The sequence below is a fragment of the Hippocampus guttulatus genome, chromosome 11 (genome assembly GCF_054856545.1).
Source record: "Hippocampus guttulatus isolate MCC_2025c chromosome 11, RoL_Hgut_1.0, whole genome shotgun sequence".
NCBI lineage: Eukaryota > Metazoa > Chordata > Actinopteri > Syngnathiformes > Syngnathidae > Hippocampus > Hippocampus guttulatus.
In genome coordinates, this window is record NC_141271.1 from 13,361,088 (window position 1) to 13,377,891 (window position 16,804).

At 41.3% G+C, this 16,804-nt stretch overlaps 1 protein-coding gene across 2 annotated transcripts in view; it reads left to right on the forward strand.

Annotated features, from left to right (window-relative positions):
• Window positions 1-1,703: 1,703 nt before the first annotated feature.
• Window positions 1,704-16,804, forward strand: part of bcl9 (BCL9 transcription coactivator) — a 33,157-nt gene continuing 18,056 nt past the window's right edge. The window contains exons 1-2 of one of the 2 annotated variants that reach the window (XM_086123575.1): window positions 1,704-1,831; window positions 6,636-6,840. The gene's annotated coding sequence lies outside the window, so the exon portion shown is untranslated. The other variant, XM_086123574.1, reaches the window with a different exon arrangement.

A 16,804-nucleotide genomic window follows, 5' to 3' on the forward strand; every position in this document is an offset into this window, starting at 1 on the left:
AAAAGTGAATAACATTGAATGACTTGCGTTTAATGGAATGATGCTGAGAAAAACTCAAGGGTAAAAAAACATTCCGCAATCTGATCCCCCTGCCCCACCCGCTCATATTGTAATATTGTCTCCGTAGCACTCCATTCATTTAGTTAATACTAATATGTACTCATTATGTGAGTTTGTAATAATCATCACTATTGATGATGATGAATAACAGTCACATATCATTCCAAACAGTCCAAACGATGATGTGTTATGTGAAAAATATTATCCCGATTCAAAATGTTATGCCTTGTGTGTTATCTTAATACAGCGATTCACTTATTTTTATACTTGTATGACAGTTAAGAATGCAAGGATTTTACTTGAAGCAATCTGCCGTTTTTATTTTTCGGTCACAATTTCACCCTGGGACAGACAGACTTTATGGAATAACACTTAGATTGCGGGAGCCAGAAAGAGTCACAACGGGTGACATCATCAAGGCTGGGGAAACTACAAACTGTCCCAGAGGGGAGGAGCTTTGGAGAAAAAAAAGGGATCTGTGAAAAGATGCTGCAGTGTTGAATTGTGGGAAACGTAGGCGCTTATACGTTTATTGTTTGAGAGCCCAATAATGTTAATATATACAGTAAGATGAATCTATCTCTATCTATCTCTATTTATCTAGATAGATAGATATGTGTTTGTGTGTGGGGGGGTAGTTAGATTTAAAAGTAACTTACGAGATGACAATGCAAGTACAGACAATAACATCCAAACATGTAATGTTATAATCGGATATAAATAAATAATATTTTGTTTGGGTTTTTTTCTTTTTCAATATATATAATATAAAACCAGTTGATCCAATTTTCATGTCTTATACATACATTTTTTAAATCAGTTCTTAATAACAATTTGTAAAACAAAAGATAAAACATACCAAAAAATAAAATAAAGTATTGAGATATAATAGGTAACATTGCAAACAAGAATATAGGTGACACTAAAGATTTCTGAATGGATATCAATCTTCTTTTCTGAATTATTACATCAAGAGACCTCAACTCAACTGTATTTATTGAGCACTTTCAGACAGCCATCACTGCATACAGACCTGAAATAAGTATCGATTTCAATCAAAACTAGTAGAAATAATGGAATGGAATTTATAAATATACTTATTGATATGAAACTTTCCTAAAAAATATATACACATTTCTAATGGTACACAGTTTTTAAACTTTTGATTTGAAAAGTGATTTTTTTATTTGCACGGTATATAATTCTCAAGTTCATTCTGAAATGCAGCACAAATATGGCAATTTAAAAAAACCCGTTAAAAAAGGATATTATGTAATATATACTGTACGTTAAAAAAGTGATGTCATCCATCCATAGAGACGGTCATGTCCTAACCCGTTTCCAACATTGGAAGTTGTTTAAACTGACAAAAGGCAACCGAACTCTAAATCAACTGTTAAAATATGAATTCGTTGTTTATCGTAGTGTTCTGGTTGGTTTTTGTTTGTTTGTTTGTTGTTTTTTTAAATAATAACTAAAGGAAGGCGTACACGAGTATGCCTCTACTGTCCGGCGGCAGCCTCAATGGCACACAGACCTGACCTAGAATTGCTACTTAGAATTCGGAGCAAACCATTTGAGCGCAACTGAGAGGGGTGCAGCTGTCGGCGGTAGTGCTCGTAGAGCGACGTCAGGAAATCTTGACTGAGCAATGGAGTAGGACCACTGGAAAAACTCGGGTGAAGGGGGGGAGACGTGTTTGTATTTTATTATAGTGCCGCGATCATGTTGTGATTTTGGCGTGCAACGACGGAGGATTTAAAAGTCCCAGGTGAGTGTCATGTTTTTGCTGGCCCTTGACGAATCCAGGTGGATAAAGAAAAAGAGTGTCGCCAGTGAGAAGGCACAGTTCGCCTCCTGGCAACGGGGCACACGCGGGATTCTCCTCCCGGGGACAGCTCACTCCGGTATCCGTCCGTCTCCCTCCCGACCGAAACCCCCCTCCCCACCCACCCACCCGAAGACTCTTCGGCTGCTGGCTAGCCAAGCCCCGCGTCGCGTCCACAGCCGTGGCGGACAACCGAGGCGCTCCTTTTCCACGTTACAGAAGCCCCATTTTTTTTTCTCCCCTTGCTCTTCCCCCTCCTCCTCCCATTCCCACCAAGCAACCAGCGCGACAAAAGCGGATTATTCAGGATGGTCTCGGCATGGCGCAAAAGCCGCGGAGAAATGCAGTTTTTTTAGCCGCCGACAGCGGAGGACCGCCCGAGCTTGTTGGTGAAAATGGAAAAAAGGGATACAATGCCCGCCACGCGTGTTGTGCATTCCACTGGAGCCCCGCGGACGTGGGGTATTGTATTTTTTTTGTTCTCATTCTAAATAATAATAAGAGGAATAATAATAATTGCTCTTTGGTGTGATTTGTACACGGTGGCGATGGGAGATTATAAAGGCCTTGAGCCTTCTCATTTTAATTGTTACATTGTTAACGGAGCTAGCATAACTTGAAAAAACGCACGCCCGCCGACCAAGGGCCCTCACACTGGGGGCTTTCTCTTTATGAAGCCACGGCGAGAGCATGAAGGCACCCTTGGTGTCGCTTTTCCGGCCGGGCGAGACGTCGTTGTTCTCACCGTCCACTGGCCTCCCTCTTCGGGGAAGACTTTGTTTGCGCTGGCCGAGAGGCTCCATGAATGCTCAAGTCCTCCTTCCAACACCACCCCCCTCCCCACCACCACCACAGCAGGAGCTCTGTGGCCAAAGAGGAACAACTTTTTTTTTCAGGGGAAAGATGGGAGGAAAAAAAAAGTTCTTGGACTTTTTCAAGCGCAATCCGCTTTCCTTTTTTTTGTCTCCGCCAAGAATTGTCCTAGTGGGGCGCTGAGATTCAGTGAGGGGGGGGGGGGGCGGAGGACTCTCGACTGATGCGTAGCCGATGTGTGCTTTAAGTTTATTTATAGTTTGGGGTTTGTAAGTGTGCGTGTGTGTGTGTGTTAGGAGACCGTTTGTGAGAAACTTTGTGCGGCTTTGTGCTGTGTCACACAGATTTGAAACACGCTTAAGTGTGTGTAGCTTTGTTTCTTTTGGACCAGCGCCACAGGTTCTTGTAGTGCTAGCATACATTTTCTGGTGTCCACAGTCGACAATTGTTAAAAATTTAAAGTCTAACAATTTGGTCTTGAGTTGTTAATCACTGTTAAAACGTATTTTCTTTCACACAATGCTAACCTTTTAGGTGATGCTCTTATCAGGTTGGTAAGAGCATCACCTAAACATGCTAAAGCTAGTTAGCGTGAAAAAGGACACTATCCACAAGTTGTTAAGAGTACCCTTTGCCATGTGTTGCCTTATTGACCTATACAGGCATTAAAATTCAGATTTTATAATGTGTAGCAATTACTTTTTTCGGCTATTATTATTATGAGCTAAATGCTAAAGCCATCTTTAATTGGTGGACATCATCCACAGTTCTTCTACCTTTAGTACACTTAAAATGTTTCCCTTTTCATTTGTTGCTTAAATTTATAAAAGCACACACACACACACATTCTTTGTGTGCCATTTTGACCTAATATCTACTGTTATTCCTAACATTTTTTGCTCTTCTCAGAAGTTAAAATAGCCTATCTGGACCGATGTTGCACACAGCTAAATGCAAAAGCTAGCATTCAATTAAACACTATCCACCGCTTCTCATTAGGTTTTATCAGACTTATAAGTGCCCCCCTTATTTGTTGTCTTTACAAGCCTACCAAATTGAAGAGAGTTTTCATTTGCAACCCTGTGTCATCCAAAGCTAAAAATGCAGGCATGTACACATTGCAGCCGGACAGGACACCCAGCACCCTCGGTTTTGTTGGCTGGATTATTTACCTGTGGTTAGCAACGAAAGTTAAAAAGAAGGTATTGGACATTCCTTGAGAGAAAACAAGGATGACATCAAAAACTCCATCACGAATAAGTCATGCTAGCAATGTACATTCTTACAGAGTATGTGTTTGAATACAAACAGCATTGCAAAACAAACTTACATGGTGTTGACTGATATTTTGAGCTGTTATTTTCATTAAGAGTGGCTCTGAACTTTGGAGAGGTTAAAATGGCAAATCTGTGTTACTCAAGAGCTAAATGCTGCGAGTGAGCTTTCACAAGGATATACACAGGTTACTTTTCTGTCTTATCCACATTAAAGGGAATTTAAACTGATGGAGACACAACAGTTTTTGTCACTAAACATTTTTTGGTCCTTTGTAGAGGTTAAGATGCTAAGTATGGTTTCTGTTTCACCCAAAGTGAAGTATGCTCAAACTAGCGTTTACTTTGAATAGCAACAATTGCATCCTACTTTGGGTTGATAAATTGTTTCCCATGGTGTTTTGATTCCCTCCAAAGCATACACAGATGAAGGAATGTGATGTGTGACCTTTATGACTATTATTGTGAAGGAAACTTTTTTTCCTCAGTCTATTGCAGTGGTTAACTTTAAACTTGCCAGTTGGGTAGCTTAGCATCAACCACGGCTGAACTACTAAAGAATGTGGATTGACATGTTCTTATGTTCTTGTTTCATTTTATTGCCTTCCAATAGCCTACGGATAATGGAATTTAGATTTCTAGGGTGTGTCAACGTCATCAATAATTATTTCTTTTTATTGGTAGTATTAGTAGTAGTAGTAGTTGTGTCCTAAGTAAAGCTGTTCTCATGTTAGCGCCTAATTAGCAGCTAATGCTAGCAGTCACTGTGTATCCATCCATCCATCCATTTTCCGAACCGCTTGATCCTCACTAGGGTCGCGGGGGGTGCTGGAGCCTATCCCAGCTGTCTTCGGGCAGTAGGCGGGGGACACCCTGAATCGTGTATATTCTTCCCAAAGCAAACCCCAGTGATTCCTTTGGCAATCAGTGTCACACATGTGCTGAGTTCATGCTTTGATGCTTGCAGAACTGAGGTCTAATGAGATATTATGAGATGTTGCTTGATGTTTTTAATTTTGTTGTGTGTGACGCTTTTATTTGATCATATTCAAAATTTATTTTTGAAACTTTTGAGGTGTTCAGATTTTGAGGTATCCACACCATGCCACCTTGTGTTCCAGTGTTAAGAGATGTCAGTAACCCAAATCTACGAGACAAGAAATTTTCCCTTGTGACATTTTGGTAACATTTATAGTCATAAAAAGGTACTTTTGGTTGAATTGAAATGTTTAAGAAAACGTTTCTTTTGTCCCTTTTTGTGCCTCAGAAGACAGTATTTCATGGCCATGTGTATGCACCGTCCAAGCTTGGTTTCCATGCACACAAGGCACACTTTCTTATTTGAAGACTGAGGGCCCCCTCAATTGCTAAGCAACACCGCTGTCTGCTTGCATCATTAATTTATGTGATGCACACAGGTTCTTATTTATCTCTTCTTCCAATTTGACGCTGTCGTCTTTTCATTATAGTGACCTGTCAAACATTGTTGGCAATAAACTGGTACCCATTCCAATGAGCGTTGTCGTTGTCAGATTTGGCTGACTTAAAAAAAATTCCCGTTGAGGTGAACTGTATTTAGAATTCAGGGGGTCCTTGTTCAATGTACGACATTTTGAGGTTATGAATGCTGAACTCTGTTAACTAGTTTGGCAAGCAGCATAAGAATCTTTTACTTACGTAGTGTTTCAGGTTACATTGCCATAGGAACAGATGTCGGTCATAAGACGAGGAACACCCTGTAATTTTTTCCAGGGTCCAAACTGTCTCCATAGCAAAACCTTTAACTTGAGAGAAAACATTTGACGTAAAATTGTCATGTAATCACCATTATATTGAAAACAATAAAACGCTCAGAGGAGTGGGCCAAAAACCCTCACTTGGCTGATGCACCTCACGTCTCGTTTTTTTTTTTTTGACATTACTGTCACACAAGTATAAAATTCAATCAACCGCTAATTAAATATGTTGAAACTACACAGCCAATATAAAGTGGCAACATCACAAATAGATGGACGCAAATGCGCAAGCACCGGTCACACAGCATCCAAATCGAAGTCCTTTGTTTTAGCAAAAAAAAAAGTGAATACAGACTCCTGCTGAGAGTCCTGTCAAGCTGGCAAGAACTGAACACAAATAGTAATTAGAAACCTCCCCAAATAAAACCGTGCTGAACTTACTTTACTGACTAGAAGCAACTCGACCACATGACAAACTGACTTCTGGTGATCACTTTATTTGAAGTGTTCTGTTGTATTATTGTTGTTTCGTGTTAAATGTTCTGTGAGGCGCTTTGTTAGAGCTGCACCTGTTCTGAAAGCGCGATATAAAGAACGATGTAGTATATTGTATCTCTGAGTCGCGTGATACCAAATCACTAATCCTCAATTTTTAAGACGTTTGACCTTTGAGGTAGCCCTGTATACAAAATGGAGCACATGTAACCTATCATAGGTTTTGATGTGGTCCCTCATCGTTTGAAGTTTAAATGAGTGTTTGGTAGGAAAAGGAACGTAAACAGTCGGTGACCTAAAACTTTGCACCTCCTGTATGTTTGCTCCATGTTGTCATGTCAACACGAGCAACTGAGTGCTTTTCCTTGCCGCTGCGCTTGTTTGCTTGTCACCCGATGAAGCAAAGTTCTCTCTCCCTGTGTGTTGCAGGTGTGAATGACTTGTGGCTGTAGGGTGTCGTGAGGGGGCCAGCTTCCTGCAAGTGCGCACGCACACGGGCGCACACATACACAGCCTCCAGGGGGAGGGGGCTGACTGCGAGGGCTCTGGTAGAGAGCACACATCGGTGCCCAGGAGACCCGAGGCCTGGTCCTCCATATGAGGCCCTGCTCAAGGGGCAGGGGGGGCTTCTGAGGTAAGTCAAATTGAACTCTACTGCTCTCTTGTTACACCCATTAAACACGCCTTGTTGTAATGATTTTTTTTCCTCTTAATTTTTGGGAGGGGAGAAACTACAAACCCTGAACGAAGTTGGGCCACAGTGTTAAACACAAAACCCGCCCACCCTGAATAAATTATTTGCAAATCACATTCACCCTATACTGAATGGAATACACAACAAAGAAAAGACATACAGCTTCAGCTGTTCAACAGTCCAGGGTGTCCACCGTTGTATTTTACGCTTCATCATGCGCCACAAATTTTTAATGAGATACAGGTCTGGACTGCAGGCAGGCCAGTCTGTTACCGACACACTTTTACCATGAAGCCACGCTGTTGTAACACATGCAGAATGTGGTTTGGCATTGTTGTGCTGAAATAAGCAGGAGGGTTTCTATGAAAAAGACGTTGCGTGGCTATGCATCGTATATTTTTCCAAAACCTGGATGTACCTTTCAGAATTAACCGTGCCCTCCCAGATTGTGTAAATTACCCATGCTATTGGCACGAACAAAGACCCATATCATCACAGATACCTTTTACCTATGGCATTTTGCAGTGGTCCGATTTTGTTTTGTTTTTTTAATTGTATTTAATATTTTTTACAGGGAATCCTTAAGGGTCGTACATAATATAAAATGAAAAATGTCCAACGGAGAAGTAATGGAAATAGAAATAATCACTTCCGAGATGACCGTCTGTTTTCAATAACATTCTTTGTTGTCACAAGAAGTTTGTTGCTGTATTGTAAAACTGTAATCACCCTTAATTCTGATGACATGCATGGTGGCAAAGATTACAGCTTGTGCTTGTGAGATGGGCCTTTTCACATAAACGCAGTGAGTTTCCTGCTCTTTTTTTTTTTGTTTATTGTTATTGCCAACATAGCCATATTTTACTGAAGACCCAAGAGATACATTTCCATTTTCGTCATCACATTTTTCCTGGTACCTATGTGGAAAAGTGACAGACAATAAAAGTGCATTGGTTTTTCTGAGCGCCTTTCGGGGCGGTCAATATCACCTTATAACAGGAATAAAAATGTAACGATAATTAGAATGCCATAAAAGAAAGGTCATAAAATGTGTGAAAAGTCAGATGGCCTATGCAGATTGAGGAGTTTTAAAACAGGATTGAAATTGTGGAGGAATTTGATATCCTGGAGTGATTGTGGAAATGAACTCCATGGATGAGGGGCTACATTGCTGATAGTTCTGCACCCAAAATGGGATAAACAGCCTACAGGTACACTGAGAAGCATTGAGGAAGAAGAGTGTAGAAGGTGGGATGGAACGTAGCGATGGATGAGGGCAGAAAGATCAAGGTGCTGTTGGATTTTGAGGAGGATTGAAGGTTAGGAAAGAGGATGTTGCTGGTTCTTCTGTTTGGGGGCGATATGTGTAAAGGAAAGAGCTCATGTAATGATGATGATCATTTATGGAATTTAGATGCCGACTGAGCATCAGTCTCACGAGACTTATTCACATCTTTTGCAATGTCACGAGTGTTGATGTTTACATATCTGTTTTGTTTGACATAAAAGATGAACTATTTCCAGAATAATTGGTATAGACGCACCGAAAAGTCGGCCACTGAAAATTTTCTGCTGAAGAGTGCATTTTTTTTGTTTCGTCCAGAAGGCTTTTATTACCAAAACAACACTGCCGAAGCAAGATGATGTGATGACGGGTGTGGTGCCTTGATACGGGGCAGTGAGCCCACAGCCAAAGTTTCCCCTCGATGGCAGCCGGCCATTGCTTCGGGAGGGGAAGCCTGTGTGGCTGCCGAGGACTGCCTCTTCAATGGCTGTGAAGTGTGCGTGCGCGTTACTTGGAAGGAACCAGACAGCTCTCACTCTCTTGGCGACATTCACATTGCATGCCGGGCGTGATGTCCCATTGGATTATTATTATTTTTTTGTTAAATCCCATCTTTTTATGTACTGGTTCATTTTACAAAAACAAATGGAACTTCTATTGTGAATGGAATGCATCCGTAAAGTGACACATGTGCGCATAAAACACAAGGTGCAGTGTTTACGGAAGTCATTATGGGTATTGAGCATTGCGTGTAGTGCTCATCTCAGTTCTCCATTCCCACCTTTTTACAGTCCCCGTTCCGCGCTCTTCTGTTCACACGTTAGCGCCTCCCTCCAGAAATTCCAAGGAGGAGTCAAAGAGATTGACAGAGGAGCGAGACGGGAGGAGGGACACATGTTTGCAGAAATGAGACAATCGTCCCTGGTTGACGTCATTTCCCGGAGACTGCAGTTAAAGTTGACATCCCACTGACTCGTGTCAGAAAAAAAGTCTCTTTGGCGCAGTTATTTCTGTTGTCTAACACCGTTTGTCCGTTTTATGCTTTATGTTTGTCCGTTTTATGCTTTAGGTTTCAAGTGGGATTAAATTAAAGCCAACACTGATCCACACTGTTACTCTTCATAACTTCGCAGATGCAAACATGATCGTGAGTGGTCCATCCCAAGAAAACCCCCCACCCCCAAAACCCTGGCTCGCTCGCAGCACATATTTGGAGTGACTTGTAAATAAGCTTTGCCTGCCTATATGTTGCTTATATCGTACGTTGAATGCTAAATCGGTGTAGAATAATCAAATTAGTTTTATTTTTCTCATGAGGATATCAAATGCATTTAAGAAAAATGTTACTAATTATCTTCTTCAGGGTTGTTGACAAAGCAGTGCCATTGTTTGATAGCTCTACACTGCCGTGTTGCAACTGTGACGACTGGTTTGTATTCTCTCTCATTTGACATTTACCTGCAAAGGCATCGATAGCTTTGTCGCGATGAGAGGAAGCCTTGAGTTGTGGCATTAATTGTTCCAGAGGAATGAGGACGTCACAGCTTGCGCCACTTGGCTCGAGCTGCATGTTGTTTGGGCTTATTCCCCGATGTGGACGCAAACACGGGGCGAAACGTGGTCATGTTGCTCTCCCTGAAATCTTTGTCTCAGCCGTTTATTTATCTGCTATCTAGTCCCGGCATATATTAACTGAAAACCGTGGGGAGGTGAAGGATGCCTGGAAAATGGATATTGATGGAAGGCAGTAGGGGATTTATTTTTTCTTTCGTTCATTGGCCTCTCAAGTTTTTTTTTTGTATTTGTTTGCTCTGTGGGATTTCTAATTAAAACTCAAAAGATTTGTGCTATGTTCAAGGCGGTTTGCTCCCATCCCTACGGAGTGCATTGGGGAGGGAGGGTCTCTTTTCCCAGTCAAAAAGATATGTGTAGAAGTGTCTGTTTGCCCACTAAATTGATTTTCATTCTCTACGCTCACATTTTGTTGTTCCCTTTGATCCGTATTAATAAAATAAAAATTTAAGCCAGTTAGCAAAGGCTGGATCACTTCAGTCCTGATCAGGCTTCTTTTTACAGTACGCCGTGTTCAAGCCGTACTGTATCGAGACATTCACAAAAGTGTTGAAGATTCATAGCAGTGATGAAAAATGGTAGATTTAAGCTTTCTGCTATTCATAACATTTATTTGTTGTTCCTTGGACTTTTCCCAGTCCCATCAAATACTTTTTTAAGGGGGAAAACCAGTTTTGGAATTGTGCTGACTAACAAATTGGAGAAAATATAACCTCCTTGGCAGAAAAGTAATAATGGAATGAGGAAAGGATGAGCGTGAAGTTGTTTTTGTTTTAATGCCGCATGTGCCACTGCAAATGGTTATGTCAATCAGTAAAAACGTTTTCTAATGGCAGCTTTTTAGCAGCGTTTTTGTGCAGGACCCACAAACCAATTTTCCACCAAGAAGTACAGTTCAGTGTGCATTCCTTTTGTGATTCCATTGTCATCTATTGGTGGAAATTGGAACAAATGAGGTATTTCATCAACTTCTGTTGTGTTCTGACATCATTGGTTAGGTACAATGTGTGCTTTGCCCTTTTAACAATGTACTTAACAATTTTTATAATTACTACCTTTTGTGACTCAGATGTCTCGATGTCCCCCATGAAGACCCAAGGACGGATGACACTATTCCATCTTTGCTCAAAGCTCTCATCCTCAGCTCACAGAGCAATGTTCGTTCCCACGCCGGGATTCTGAACCACAACCAATTGTGCGGCGAGGCACATTTTTTTAGACAGTATAAGAAACACTGAGGTTCAGAATTGCAGACAAATAAGGTAAAAAAAATGAACACAGTTCATGGCGGAGCTTGCAACCTATAGAAATCCACTTTGAGAACAATTTTTTCCCGAATTTCCATATTTTTAACATTATGTCAAGAACATCACTGGATTGCTCTAGTTTTATGGCAAAGACCAGCCCACATGTCATGCGGAAGGCCTTGTGGTCTTTGGGATCTTTGCAATAACTCCCTGTCTGATTTCCGTGGGACTCAGTGAGCATAAAAATTGATTACGGGATAAATATTCTATTGCTTGTTTGGAATTATATTATTGCTTGTTCATGTCTTGAAGAAACTGAGACAAAATTGAGCTTGGGTTAGGGTTGCTTTAGGCTACGTTAAGCCTTTTTTGGTGTTGGCCCGATGAGGCATGTTGTGATGGCCTCTGGCCCTGTATTCATGATATAATGCAATTGATTTTAACAATTATTTCATTTGTAGCATCTTCATGCTATATTGTTTAAGCCTTTGAGAAAATGTTACTTTTCTGTAGTTACTTTTTTTTGCATTTTTCCCCCCATTTTATAATTTTTGTAAATAACATGTAACATTTTCATTGGATTGACTAAATTCCATAATGTCAAGCGCAATAACTGATCTCTAATTTTAGAGGCATTTTTTCCCCAAAATGTGGGACGAACTTGCCGCTTAATTTGGATTTATATTAGCCTTACTGCCTGGTACACTTCCCTCCCATGTCACCCCCCCCCCTCCGCCCCCCTTAATTTGAAGGAGATGACTAGGGATGTAGATATGGAATATTTTGGTATTCGAATGTCCTACTGAAAATTCTATTGCACAATTGGCTATTCGGATAAAAATAAAACCTATATATTTTTTTGCCTGGTTAAAGGTGCAGAAGTAAAAAAAAAAACCATCCACTTGAGAATGAACGGCCAACAAATTCATTTTGAGATGACATTTTCTATTTAATGCAATCAGTGCTTAGTAGTACACAATTTTTAGCTACCAAAACATTGGTGACATTTAAATAAATCTCTCCCTGTAAATTTTGGTCTATGAGACGAAGTGACATCAGAAGCCTAGTGCCGCCCTCGTACAATACAATGTCAGCATAATTAAGGTTTTTTTTCACACCCTTAATTAGTGATTGAACATTATTTCGGGAGACGGGTCAAGACAGCCGTTATGCACCTTGCCAGGAACAACTTCGAAATAAGTGCATACCAAGGCATTGACGTCCATATATTTGGTAAGGTACGGTTTAATTTTAAGCTGGCCGCGTTACCGCATTGGTGGCGTGTTACTGTCTTGTATCGCATGAACAATTGTTGCTGTGGTTAGCTTGACTTTTCTTCTTGACGGTGTACATGTAAATAAGTGGGCACTCAAGGCAGCAAACAAATGCCTGAAGCACTTTTTTGGTACTCGAATTTCTTCAGGACCTGTGTCAGCGCTAGACATGACGTAAACGTGGAGTGACTATCAATCGATACAAGCACGGTCTTTGCGCACGGGGAACACACCATTATCTTACTTTTAATTAAATTTGTGGTTTCAAAAGTCATCACTCCGCTGAATTAATCAAGCTACCGTCTGATAAAATCATATTGATTCTTAAGTGCTGATTTGACATGCGCTCCTTAAGTACTGCATTGATTTTTTTTTTTTTCTTCATTTGATGACATGAGTCAACTGCAATGCCTTCTGGTGTCTGTCTTGATTGCGGGTATGGTGTGAAAGCGGATGAGTGGCGGTCGGCAAAATGTAGACTTGACTCCAACATGTCTGGGAAATCAACAGGTTCAAATCTTTGTGCTGCCGCTTTGATCTTTTGCTTCTAAAAGATTACATCCAAAAGGATGCCACACCTTGAATTTGGATCACTCATGTCTCATACCAGCATGTTTCATCCTGTTCCCTTTTTACTGACTGTGTAGTAGCACTAACTCTTCGACAAAAGATTTATTTAAGTTTTACCAGGGCGGAACGGTGAGCGACTGGTTAGCATGTTCGCCTCACAGCGCAGAGGTGCAGGGTTTGATTCCGGCTCCGGCCCTCATATGCGGCGTTTGCATGTTCTCCTGCATGGGATTTCTCCGGGTACTCTGGTTTCCTCCCACATTCCAAAAACATGTGTTGCAGCTTGATAGAACACTCTCAATTGTCCCTAGGTGTAATTATGAGTGTCAATTGTTGTTCGTCTATATGTGCCCTGCGATTGGCTGGCAACCAGTTCAGGGTGTACCCCGCCCACTGCCTGACGACAGATGGGGAAAAGGCGGATTAGAAGATGGATGCACAGATGGATGAAGTTTTACCATGTAATGACCTTTTGGCATAAAAGCATACAATTAATGTCAAGAATCTAAATACAAATTTATAAAGTGATGCCAAGTAAAGCAATAAATCTGTGTGATCACATGTGCCGACAGGATTGATTGATTGATGGGATGAGACTTATTTTATGTTGTCATTAAATGCAGTTGATTGTATATTGCCAAGCAGTGTAATTAGCATTTCAATGCTAAGATTGAGTGACAGATAGTTTTCTTTTATGTTGGAGTTGATTCTAAAGCAACTGTATTCTGTTGCTAGCACATTTAGCATTGTGGCTAATGGCAGAGCAGAGATGCCATGTTGTCAAGGAGTCTCTCAGGACAGTCAAGAGTACAAGTTGGCAAACTCTCTTGCAGCCATCAATTTCATAAAGCAGCGATGCAGTTTTCAGACATTATTGGGACGAATGAGTACCGACTCCTGGGTGTCGTGGTATGTGTATAAGCATGCATATATTTATCTGTGTCTGTATATTTAATTGAGCCGGTCTTAGCCAGTGTGTTTAAAATTCCTCTGGAATGACACACTCGTGCAAACTGGGGTAATTCAGGGACACAGTCTGGCTCTCCAGAGTGGTGCGTTTTATGATGGGTAGGAGGTTGCTCATGGCCTGCATTACTACATTAGTTGGGTTCCTTATTCTCATGGCAGTTGCTCAATAAATAACAAAAATGCAAAAGGACATAATGGCAAGGGGCAGTAAGCTGTAAGGTGCTCCTGTAGTGTTTGCTACCATACTATTTATTATCTTCCAGGGTCAAATTATCGCCATCATCGATATGTTAATTGTACAAGCAAAAGATTTTAACGTTGATTACAACTTTTGGTTTGTTTAGTAAGTGTGCTGAACCTCATAGTTGAGGCTTCTTTGTGATTTGATATGCACAGAATCAAAACATTAACGTAAATTAATTAAGTCGCGGTAAAAACCGGGAGACATCATTCCAGCATGAGCGAAGGGAGGAATACGGTTGGAGTGTGGGAGCAACTGTGAGGAGGGAGGGAATGAAGGAGTGAGTGAGCACAGTCAAGGGACAGCAGGAAAGTATGAGTCTGATGGGGGCAGGGAGATTCTCTTTACAAACTGGGGTTAGCTCTCCTAATAAAAAAATAAAATACCAAGAGCAATAGACTCCGGCACAGTGAGGCATCATCCGAGTGTCCCTTACCCCGATAACAAAAGTACAAAAAGAGCTATTTAATGTCACCGAACAAAGATACCTGCTTGCAATTGTAGCTGAACCTGTATGTTTGTACAGGTGTTTGCTTTATCACCGCCTCTTCCTGTGGCTACAGAGAGCACAACCTGGCCAGTCACACTGTGTGGAGGGTGCTTTGGGCCAAGAAGGAACCTGTTTAAATTTCAGAGCGGATTACGAAATGTAGTTTGGTCTCGCTCAACTTGCTTAACTTGGATAGACGATTATGCTTCAGGGGAGGTTGTGCTTCTATCATCAGTGTCTGTTTTATTTGTGCCTGGCAGTAGTTCTTGGATGGCATTATTTTTATATTTTTTCAGAGAATCTCATATGATTTGTGTTTGAAATTTGGGGGATAATAATCGAGCAAACCCTGATTTGTCATTCTCTACAACCAGCACTCCAAGAAGGTGAATTGGAAAGTGCGGCCAGATATTGCTTAGAGATTAATAATAGAAAAAGCAATGAAATGTATACCGCGATGAACCGTTCCGGCTGGTGCAAACAAGGCTTTGTATTTCATCAGATCATGTTGTCATCAGTTGTTCTAATGTATGATCTTATTACATTTCATTTCCGTTTCATCTTTTTAGATTGAAGATCCTGAAAGTAATTCTTGTTCATTGATTTTATAGGTGCTTTTGTTTTCACCAACAGTTCCCAAATAGTTTGGTGTGGCTCCTGTATGAATGAATTGTTTCATTGATTTTTCAGATTTACTGCGTTGCCTCCCACACAATTCAAGAACTGAACGAACGAGTGCTCGCAAATAGGAACCGGCGCTTTCGGTTGGGCCATATTACACGTTTGTTTCCACGCCTTATGTAAGTCATTCTTTTTCTTGTGTGAAGTATCGGTGCCGGCCCCAAGAAGAAGCCAGCACTTAGCCAGAGATGCAGAGAAGGGATGCAGATGGGCAGAGATGTGCAGGGTGAAGTGTGTGCGTGTGAGACGCAGATCAGAGTATCCACTGCCGGTCCGGCTGGCTGCTGGAAGGGGCCACCGCTCGTGGCGCTGTGCCCGGACACCGCCAGCAGATGTGTCACTCGTGAGTCAGCTGTGCGCCGCTTGTATCGCCGCGTGTGAGACACAGGCGGCCACCTGGGCTCTCAGCGATGAGAGCAAGTGGTGTAATAGCCCCTCTCCTCCTACGGGGACGTCTGTGTCACACCTCCTCGCCAGCCTCTCGTTTCCCTCGCCACTTCCATCATGTTGACGGACACATTGCAGCTTCTGTCACCATGAGATGACAAAATGTGACACTACACACATGTCGCCTCCCCAGGGATGGAAGAGCATTGAAAACCCACCGGTGATAGGCACGACCATGGGGTTGAGGCGGCAGGTCGGGGGCGCTTGACAGACGGATCGAGGTAGTTAGCTAATACTGATATGATAGGATTGTGTGACCTTGCTCTTGGCATTTTTAGTTTTGTGTGCAGACAGCAGCATAATATGTACACCGGGCCAATAGTTGTTGGTGCTGTGACTTTGGTATGTAATGTGACTACAATGGAATCAGTTTTAGTGTACTAAATGGACATTTTGTGGTGCTGCAAGAGCACTGTGGGCCGTACTCGCACGCACTCAGACTAAACACTCCCTACACACATGCCCGTTCTCTCCTTTTTTTTTTTCAGAAACGGAGGGTTTCAGTGTTTACATTCCGATAGAATTATAGTTTTCAAAACTCCCATTTGTAGACACAGTTTTGAACGAAAATGACCTGTTTTTAGTTGCTTGTAAACAGCCCCTCAGGTTTGAACAAAATCTCAGTAATTCTTTCAGATTTTTTTGCATTAATGTTGGAAAGAAATGCGATGTGATTGCCTTACTCGATCAGCGGGTGGTTTCATTTTTGGAATCCATACCTAATCTTGCAGGAATTAAACTGGCAAGGATTTTCATAAGGATATACGTGACAATTATGGATCATAGATGACTTGATATAAAACTCAGTCGGTTGTGAGGGATTGATTGTTGAAGTAATTGAGGAAAATATGGTGAATGGAGAGGCACTGATGATTAGGGCTGTCACTATTGAATATTTTTTTAACTGATAATTCTGTCAATTCTTCCATCAATTAATTGGATATTGGATAAAATGTTATTTTGCATGAAAATGTATTGCAAACTATTTTGACCCAATTACTGATCAGCAACCATTTCTTGTTATTTATTTCGTATGGCTTAGTGATAAAAATACAACTAAACAACAATTAAGCAAAATCACAAGAGAGGGATTTGATGTTGTACCCTGCAAATGTTTTGAAACTCATT